This window comes from Phocoena phocoena, chromosome 11, assembly GCF_963924675.1.
Source record: "Phocoena phocoena chromosome 11, mPhoPho1.1, whole genome shotgun sequence".
Taxonomy (NCBI): Eukaryota; Metazoa; Chordata; class Mammalia; order Artiodactyla; family Phocoenidae; genus Phocoena; species Phocoena phocoena.
In genome coordinates, this window is record NC_089229.1 from 85,856,537 (window position 1) to 85,867,175 (window position 10,639).

The following is a 10,639-nucleotide window of genomic DNA, read 5'->3' on the forward strand; positions in this document are numbered from 1 at the left end:
TATAATTTCAGTTTTCTTAAATTTGCCACGGCTTACTTTGTGGCCCAGCATGTAATCTATCCTAGAGAATATTCCACATGCACACAAAAAAAATGTATTCTGCTGCTTTCAGATTGAATGCTCTATAAATATCAATTAAGTACATCTGGTCTAATGGTCATTTAAGACCTGTATTTCCTTATTGATTTTTTGTCTGAATGATCTGTCCATTGATAAAAGTGAGGTGTTAAAGTCCCCCAATAATATTGTGTTACTGTCAATTTCTCCTTTTATGTCTATTAATGTTTGCCTTATATATTGAAGTGCTCCTGTATTGGGTACATATACATTTACAATTGTTATATCTTCTTCTTGGATTGAGCTCTTGATCATTATATAGTGTCCTTCTTTGTCTCTTGTCACAGTCTTTATTTTAAAGTCTGTATTGTCTGTCCTATGAGTATTGCTACTCCAGCTTTCTTTTGATTTCCATTTGCATGGAATAACTTTTTCCATCCCCTCACTTTCAGTTTGTACATGTCCCTAGATATGAAGTGAGTCCTTGTAGACAGCATATATATGGGTCTTGTTTTTGTATCCATTCAGCCAGTCTGTCTTATTTTCTCCCTTGGGGGGGAGTGATTTGATTTTATTTAAGAAAAAAATTTTAAATTGAAGTATAGTTGATTTACAGTGTTGTATTAATTTTTGCTGTACAGCAAAGTGATTCAGTTACATATATATATTCTTTTTTATATTCTTTTTCATTATGTTTTATCACAAGGTATTGACTATAGTTCCCTATACAGTAGGAACTTTTTTGTTTATCCATTCAATCTATGTCTTTTGGGTGGAGCATTTAATCTGTTTAAGGTAATTATCGATATGTATGTTTTTATTCCCATTTTTAAAATTGTTTCAGATTCGTTTCTGTAGGTCTTTTTTTCCCTTTCCTCTTTTGTTCTCATTTCTTGTGATTTGTTGACTATGTTTAATGTTGTGTTTGTATTCCTTTTTTGTGTGTATATCTGTTTTAGATTTTGGTTTGCTGTTACCATGAGGTTTTTATATAGCAGTCCATATGTATATGTATATGTATACACACACATTATTGTTTGAAGTTGCTGATCTTTTAATTTCAAATGCATTTTAAATACCCTGCATTAGTACTCTCCTCTTCTCACAATAACTGATTTTGATATCATATTTTACATCTCATTGTTTTGCATATCCCTTAACTGCTTATTGAGTATACAGATGATTTCATTACTTTTGTCTTTTAATCTTCCTATTAGTTTTGTGTGGATGATTTCCTACCTTTATGTTTGTCTTTACTGGTGAGCTTTCCTCTTTTGTAATATTCTTGTTTCTAGTTGTGACCTTTTCTCTTCCTCCTAGAGAAGTTCCTTTAACATTTTTTGTAAAGCTGGTTTGGTGGTTGAAATCTTTAAGCTTTTGCTTATCTGTAAGGCTTTTGATTTCTCCATCAAATCCGAATGCATGCCTTGCTGGGCAGAACATTCTTGGTTGTAGGTTTTTCCTTTTCATCACTTTAAATATATTGTGCCACTCCCTCCTGGCCTGCAGAGTTTCTGCTGAAAAATCGGTAGATAGCCTTATGGGAGTTCCCATGTATGTTATTTGTTGCTTTTCCCTTGTTGCTTTTAATATTTTCTCTTTACCTTTAATTTTTGTCAACTTGATTACTATTTGTCTTGACATGTTCCTCTTTGGGTTAATCCTGTATGGGACTCTACACTTCCTTGATATGGGTGACTCTTTCCTTTCCCATGTTAGGGAGATTTGGGGCTATTATCTCTTCAAATATTTTCTCAGGCCCTTTTCTCTCTCTTCTCCTTCTGGGACCCCTATTATGCAAATGTTAGTGTGTTTGATGTTGTCCCAGAGGTCTCTCAAACTGTCCACATTTCTTTTCATTCTTTTTTCTGTTCTGCAGTACTGATTTCCACCAATCCGCCTTCCAGCTCACTGATACATTCTTTTGCCTCATTTATTCTGCTGTTTATTCCTTCTAGTGTATTTTTCATTTCAGTTATTGTATTGTTCAACTCTGGTTGTTCTTTGTATTTTCTGACTCTTTGTTAAAGATTTCTTGTAATTTCTCGCTCTGTGCATCCATTGTTTTCCAGAGTTCTTGAATCCTCTTTGTGTTCATTACTCTGAAATCTTTCTTGGGAGTACTGCCTATCTCCACTTCATTTAGTTGTTCTTTTGGGGGTTTTATCTTGTTCCTTTTCTGGAACTTACGCCTCTGCCATTTCATTTTGTCTAAATTTCTATTTGTATTTTTATGTATGTGGTAGGTTAGTCATTTTCTCGACCTTGGAGAAGTGGTCCTCTGTAGGGGATGTCCTATATACCCCAGAATTATACTCCCCTCTCATCACTCAAGGGCCAGGGACCAGCTGGTCCCAGGGTAGGTTCTGACCTGTGTTCGCAGACTCAGTTCTGCAGGCTGCTTAATCATAGTTTTCTTGCTTCTGTTTCTGCCGCCCTAGTGGATGAGGCTGTTCTAGAGCCTTGTGCAAGCTTCCTGGTGGGAGGGGCCTATGTTTTCCCACTACTGTGTGGAACTGGGTCTTGACCCTCTGGTGGGCAGGGCTGGGTCAAGAGGCTTGTCTAGAGGCAGCCATGGGTTCAAGAAGTCTTTAGGCAGCCTGTCTGGTGATGAGCTGTGCTGTGTTCCCACCCTGATGGTTGTTTGGCCTCTCAGCACTGGAGCCTACAGGCTGTTGGTGGGGCCAAGTCTTGGTGCTAGTGACACAAGCAAGATATCAGCCCCCAGTGAGAGTCCATGCGGATGAACATTCCCCTATACCTCTGCCACCAGTGTCCATGTCCCCAGGGTGAGTCACAGCTGCCCCCTCCTTCCCAAGAGACCATCCAAGACCAGCATGTAGGTCTGGCCCAGTTCCTATAAAGTCACTGCTTTTGCTCTAAGTCTCAGTGTGTGTGAGACCTTGTGTGCGCCCTCCAAGAGTGGAGTCTCTGTTTCCCCCAGTCCTGTGGAGTTCCTGCAGTCAAGCCCCACTGGCCTTCAAAGCCAAATGCTCTGGGAGTACTTCCTTCCCATGCCAGACACCCAGACTATGGAGCCTGATGTAAGGCTCAGAACTCTCACCCCTGTGGAAGAACTTCTGGGATGTATCGGGTAGGCCAAAAGGTTCATTCGGTCTTTTCCGTAAGATGGATTTAGCAGCACTTAGTTGTCTTTAACTTCATTCGAAACAATTTTTTTAGATTGTATGTGACAGCTGTCATACAAGCATGCATTTTAAAAAAGACTTATCAAAATTGGCATATTTTTTGGGATTCCCTGGTGGTGCAGTGGTTGAGAGTCCGCCTGCCGATGCAAGAGATACGGGTTCGTGCCCCGGTCTGGGAAGATCCCACATGCTGCGGAGCGGCTGGGCCCATGAGCCATGGCCGCTGAGCCTGCGCGTCCAGAGCCTGTGCTCCACAACAGGAGAGGCCGCAACAGTGAGAGGCCCGTGCACCAAAACGAAAAACAAACAAACAAAAATTGGTGTATTTTTGTGTAGCCATTTTAATATTGAAGATAGAAGGAAAAAAGCAACATTTTTGGCATACTATGCTTTATTATTTTAAGACAGGTAAAACGTAATTGAAACACACAAAAAGATTTGTGCAGTGTATGGAGAAGATCAAACTTGTCAAAAGTGGTTTGCGAAGTTTCGTGCCAGGGATTTCTTGCTGGATGTTGCTCCATGATCTGGTAGACCAATTGAAGTTGATAGTGATCAAATCAAAACAATAATTGAGAACGATCAACGTTATACCACGTGGGAGATAGCCAATATACTCAAAATATACAAATCAAGTGTTGAAAATCATTTACACCAGCATGGTTATGTGAATCGCTTTGATGTTTGGGTTCCACATAAGTTAAGCCAAAAAAACCTTCTTGACCATATTTCCGCATGCAATTCTCTACTGAAACATAATGAAATACTCCGTTTTTAAATCAAATCGTGAAGGGCGATAAAAAGTGGATATTGTACGACAATGGGAACGGAAGAGATCATGCGGCAAGCAAAATGAACCATGACCAACCACACCAAAGGCCAGTCTTCATCCAAAGAAGTTGATGTTGTGTATATGGTGGGATTGGAAGGGAGTCCGCTATTATGAGCTACTTCCGGAAAACCAAACAATTAATTCCAACAAGTACTGCTCCCAGTTAGACCAACTGAAAGTTGTACTTAACGAAAAGCGTCCAGAAATAGTCAACAGGAAACGCACAATCTTCCATCAGGATAATGCAAGACCGCACGTTTCTTTGATGACCAGGCAAAAACTGTTCCAGCTTGGCTGGGAAGTGCTGATTCATCTACTGTATTCACCAGACATTGCATCCTTGGATCTCCATTTATTTCAGTCTTCACAAAATTCTCTTAATGGAAAAAATTTCAATTCCCTGGAAGACTATAAAAGGCACCTGGAGCAGTTCTTTTCTCAAAAAGATAAAAAGTTTTGGGAAGATGGAATTATGAAGTTGCCTGAAAAATGGCAGAAGGTAGTGGAACAAAAGGGTGAATACATTGTTCAAAAAGGTCTTGGTGGTAATAAAAATGTCTTTTATTTTTACTTAAAAAAACCAAAGGCACTTTATGGCCCACCCAATAATAATTCTCCAGTTCCTGGATCGCCCACTTTGGGAGGGGGGATGGATTTGATTATATCATGAGTGTTCCCCCCCCGCAACGGTCTCATTGTGGTTTCTTCTTTATGCCTTTGGATGTAGAATATCTTTTTTGGTAAGTTCCATTTTTTTTTTTTATCATTGACTGTTCAGCAGTTAGTTGTGTTTTTGGTGTGCTTGTAAAAGGAAGTGAGCTCAAGGTCCTTCTGCTTCACCATCTAGTCTCCGATCTCTACTTGTAAACTTTTAGATGATAGCCATTCTGATCAATGTGAGGTGATATCACATTGTTGTTTTGCATTTCTCTAATAAATAGTGATATGGAGCATCTTTTCATGTGCTTATTAGCCACCTGTATGTCTTCTTTGGAAAAATGTCTATTCAGGTCTTCCGCCCATTTATTGATTGAGTTGTTTGGCTTTTTTTTTTTTTATATTGAGTTGTATGAGCTGTTTATACATTTCATATATTAACCCCTTGTCAGCCATATCACTTGTAAATAGTTTCTCCCATTCTGTAGGTGTTGTTTTTTCATTTTGTTGATGGTTTTCTTTGCTGTACAAACATTTTTAAGTTTAAGTCCCACTTGCTTTTTCTTTTTTCTTTTCTTTTGTTTCCACTGCCTAAGGAGACAGATCCAAAAAAAAGATTGCTACAATTTATGTCAAAGCGTGTTCTGCCTATGTTCTCTTCTAGGAGTTTTGTGGTTTCTGGTCTTATGGTTAAGTCTTTAATTCATCTTGAGTTTATTTTTTTGTATGGTGTGGGGAAATGTTCTAATCTCACCTTTTCACATGTAGCTGTCCAGTTTTCCCAGCACGAGGTTTTGAAGAGACTGTTTTCCCTCCATTGTATATTCTTGCCTCCTTTGTCATAGATTAATTAATCATAGGCATGTGGGTTTATTTCTGTTCTCTCTATTCTGTTCCATCAATCTATGTGTCTTTTTTTTTGTGGTAGTACCATGCTAATTTGATTGTAACTTTGTAGTATATTTTGATGTCTGGGAGGGTGATATCTCCAGTTTTATTCTTTTTCTCAAGACTGCTTTGGCAAGTCAGGATCTTTTGTGGTTCCATATGAATTTTAGGATGATTTGTTCTAGTTTTGTGAAAAATGTTATTGTTTCTTAAAATAGAATTGCATTAAATCTGTAGGTTGCTTTAGATAGTACGGAAATTTTAACAATATTAATTCTTCCAAGCCAAGAGCACAGGGTATCTTTCCATTTCTTTGTATCATCTTCAATTTCCTTTGCCAGTATTTTATAGTTTTCAGAGTAGAGGTCTTTCACCTACCTGGTTAAGTTTATTTCTAGGTATTTTATTCATTTTGATGCAGTTTTAAATGGGATGTGTTTTTTTTACTTTCTCTTTCTGATAGTTCATTATTAGTATATAGAAAAGCAACAGATTTCTCTATATTCGTCTTGTATCCTGCAACTTTACTGAATTCATTTCTTAGTTCTAGTAGTTTTGGGGTGGAGACTTAAGTGTTTTCTATATAAAATATCATGTCATATGCCAAAAGTGACAGTTTTACTACTTCCATTCTATTTTGGATGACTTATTTGTTTTTCTTGCCTGATAATTGTGGTAGGACTTCCAATACTATGGTAAACAGATATATGTTAAACAGACATGGCAAGACTGGGCATTCTTGTCTGGTTCCTAATTTTAGAGGAAAGACTTTCTGTTTTTCACTGTTCAGTATGATGTTAGCTGTTGGTTTGTCATAAATGGCCTTTAGTCTATTGAGATATGTTACCTCTATACCCACTTTGATGGGAGCTTTGATCATAAATGGGTGCTGAATTTTGTCAAATGCTGTTTCTTCATCTGTTGAGATGATCCTGTGATTTTTAAATTTTATAATTTTATATTTTTTAATTAAAAACTTTTTTCTTATAGAAATTTTAAATGTTACTTTTCATTTACAGCTATCAAAAAATATTTGTTATAGTCCCTGTTTTGTACAGTACATCCTTGAGCCTATCTTACACCCAATAATTTGTACCTCCTACTCCCACATTCCTATATTGCCACCCCAGCCTTCACACTGGTAACTACTAGTTTGTTCTCTACATGTGTGAATCTGCTTCTTTTTTGTTATATTCACTAGTTTGTTCTACTTTTTAGATTCCACATATAGGTGATATCATACAGCATTTGTCTTTCTTTATCTGACGTATTTCACTTAGCATAAGGCCCTCCAAGTTAGTATTTTCATCATATATTTAGGTGTTCCTGTGTTGGGTGAATTTGTGTTAACAAGTGTAATATCCTCTTTTGTACTGATCTCTTTATCATTATATAATACTCTTCTTTGTCTTTTGTTATAGCTTTTCTTTTAATGACTATTTTGACGTGAGTATTGCTATTCCCACTTTCTTGTCATTTCCATTTGCATGGAATATCTTTTCCATACCCTCACTTTCAGTGTGCATCTTTAGCTCTGAAGTGAATCTCTTGTAGGCAGTGTATAGATAGTTCTTGTTTGTTTGTTTGTTTTTCATTTTGTTTTGTTTTATCCAATCACCTTATGTCTTTTGATTGTAGCTTTTAGTCCATTGACATTTAAGGTAATTATTGATAATTATGTACTTATTGTCATGTTATTACTTGTTTTCCAGTTGTTTTTGTAGTTCTTCTCTGTTCATTTTTTCTTCATTTTGTTTCTTCTCTTGTGGTTTGATGATTTTCTTTAGTTGTGTGCTTCTGTTCCCTTCTTTCCAGTTTTTGTGTATCTGTTGTAGGTTTTTGATTTGTGGTTACCATGGGGTTCATATATTTTGACCTATAACTATATCTGTTTGTTTTAAACTGGTAGTCAAGTTCAAGTACATTCTAAAGATCTACAGTTTTTAGTCCCCACCACCTCATAGTGTGTTTTTGATGTTACATTTTACATCTTCATGTTTATTCATTAATTGTTTATTGTAATTACAATTGTTTTACAATTTTTTGTTTTACTCTTCATACTGGCTTATTTAAGTGGTTGATTCTCAGTCTTTACTATATATTTGCTCTCCTAGTTGGATTTTCCCTTTTCTATAAATTCTTCTTTTTCACTTAGAGAAGATCCCTTAATATGTCTTTTAGGGTAGGTTTAGTATTGATGAACCCTTTTAATTTTTGCTTGTCTGAGAAGTCCTTTATCTCTCCTTCTATTCTAAATGATAATCTTGCTGTGTAGGGTATCCTACATTTCAGGTTTTTCCCTTTTAGCACTTTGAATATATCATGTTACTCCCTTCTGGCCTGCAATGTTTCTACAGAGAAATGGGCTGATAGCTTATGGGAATTCCCTTGTATAAGACTCTGTTTTTCTCTTGTCACCTTTAGAATAATCTTTTTATCTTTAACTTTTGCCATTTTAATTATGATATATCTTGGTGTGGGTCTGTTTGGGGGACATAATGTTTTGGATCCTCTGTGCTTCCTGTACCCAGATATTTGTTTTTCAAATACATTTTAGATCCCTCCCCCCTTCTCAGTCTGGGACCTCTACAATGCCGATATTTGTACACTTAATATTATCCCATAGATCTCTTAACTTTCTTCCATTAAAAGAATTTTTTTTGCTGTTCTGTTTGGATGATTTCCATTATTCTATCTTCCAGATCACTTATGTGTTCTTTTGCATCACTTAGTCTGCTATTCATTCCTTCTAGGGTGTTTTTTTTACTTTAATTAAAAATTTTTTAATTGAAGTATAGTTGACTTGCAGTATTAGTTTCAGGTGTACAACACAGTGATTCAATATTTTTGTACATTACACACAAAGTTATAAAACATTGACTGTATTCCCTATGATGTACATTACATCCCTGGGACTTATTTATTTTATAACTGCTAGTTTGTACCTCTTAATTCCCTTCACCCTTCTCCCTCTGGCAGCCACTACGTTGTTCTCTTTACCTGTGAGTCTGTTTCTGCTTTGTTATATTTTTTCGTTTGTTTTGTTTTATAGGTTTCACATATAAGTGAGAACATACAGTATTTGTCTTTCTCTGTCTGACTTAACTTCACTTAGCATAATACCGTCCAGGTCCATCCATGTTATTGCAAATGGCAAGATTTCATTCTTTTTCTATGGCTGACTAATATTCCAGTGTGTGTGTGTGTGTGTGTGTGTGTGTGTGTGTTTATCTGTATCCATTCATCTGTTGGTGGGCACTTAGGTCGCTTCTGTATCTTGGCTATTGTAAATAATGCTGCTATGAATATCAGGGTCCATATATATTTTCATTTTCTTCAGATAAATACCCAGGGGGTGGAATTTCAGAACTGTATGGTAGTTCAATTGTTAATTTTTTGAGTAACCTCCATATTGTTTTCCATAGTGGCTGCACCAGTTTACATTCTCATGAACAGTGCACGAGAGCCCCCTTTTCTTCACATCCTTGCCAACACTTATTTCTTCTCCTTTTGATCATGGCCATTCAGACAGGTGTGAGGTGATATCTCATTGTGGTTTTGATTTGCATTTCTCTGATGGTTAATGATGTTGAGCATTTTTTCTATGCTTTTTGGCCATCTGTATGTCTTCTTTGAAAAATGCCTATTTGGGGCCTCTGCCCATTTCTTTCTTTCTTTCTTTCTTTCTTTCTTTCCTTCTTTTTTATTGAAGTATAGTTGATTTACAATGTTGTGCTAATTTCTGTCATATAGCAAAGTGACTCAGTTTTACACATATATATTGGTACATTCTTTTCTTATATTCTTTTCTATTATGGTTTATCCCAGGAGATTGGATATACTTGCCTGTGCTATATAGTAGGACCTTGTTGTTTATCCATTCTAAATGCAATAATTTCTATCTACTAACCCCAAACTCCCAGTACATCCATCTCCCTCCTCTCCTCCCCCTTGGTAACCACAAGTCTGTTCCCTATATCTGTGAGTCTGTTTCTGTTTTGTAGATAGGTTCATCTGTGCCATGTTTTAGTTAGATTCCACATATAAGTGATATCCTATGGTATTTGTCTTTCTCTTTCTGACTTACTTCACTTAGTATGATAATCTCTGGGTCCATTTATGTTGCTGCAAATGGCATTGTTTTATCCTTTTTTATGACTGAGTAGTATCCCATTGTATATATGTACCACATCTTCTTTATCCGTTCATCTGTCAATGGGCATTTAGATTGTTTCCATATCTTGGCTATTGTGAATAGTGTTACTATGAACATGGGGGGGTGCATGTATCTTTTTGAATTAGAGTTTGGTCCATGTATACACCAGGAGTGGGATTGCTGGATCATATGGTAGTTCTACTTTTAGTTTTCTGACAAACCTCAATACTGTTTTCCATAGTGGCTAAATCAACTTACATTCCCACCAAGAGTGTAGGAAGGTTCCCATTTCTCCACACCCTCTCCAGCATTTGTTATTTGTAGACTTTTTAATGATGGCCATTCAGACCCATGTGAGGTGGTACCGCATTGTCGTTTTGATTTGCATTTCTCTAATAATTAGTGACGTTGAGCATCTTTTCATGTGCCTGCTGGCCATCTGTATGTCTTCTTTCGAGAAATGTCTATTAAGTTCTTCTGCCCATTTTTTTATTGTTTTTTTTGTTTTTTTGTTGTTGAGTTGTATGTGCTGTTGTATGTTTTAGAGATTAAGCCCTTGTTGGTCGCATCATTTGCAAATATTTTCTTCCAGTCTGTACTTTGCCTTTTCATTTTGTTTATGGTTTCCTTTGCTGTACAGAAGCTTGTAAGTTTGATTAGGTTCCATTTGTTTATTTCTGCTTTTATTTCCCCTGCCTTGGGAGACTGACCTAAGAAAACATTGGTATGATTTATGTCAGAAAATGTTTTGCCTATGCTCTCTTGTAAGTTTTACAGTATCATGTCTTATGTTTAAGTCTTTAAGCAATTTTAACTTTATTTTTTGTGCATTGTGTCAGGGTGTGTTCTAACTTCATTGATTTATATGCAGCTGTCCAACTTTCCCAGCACCACTTGCTG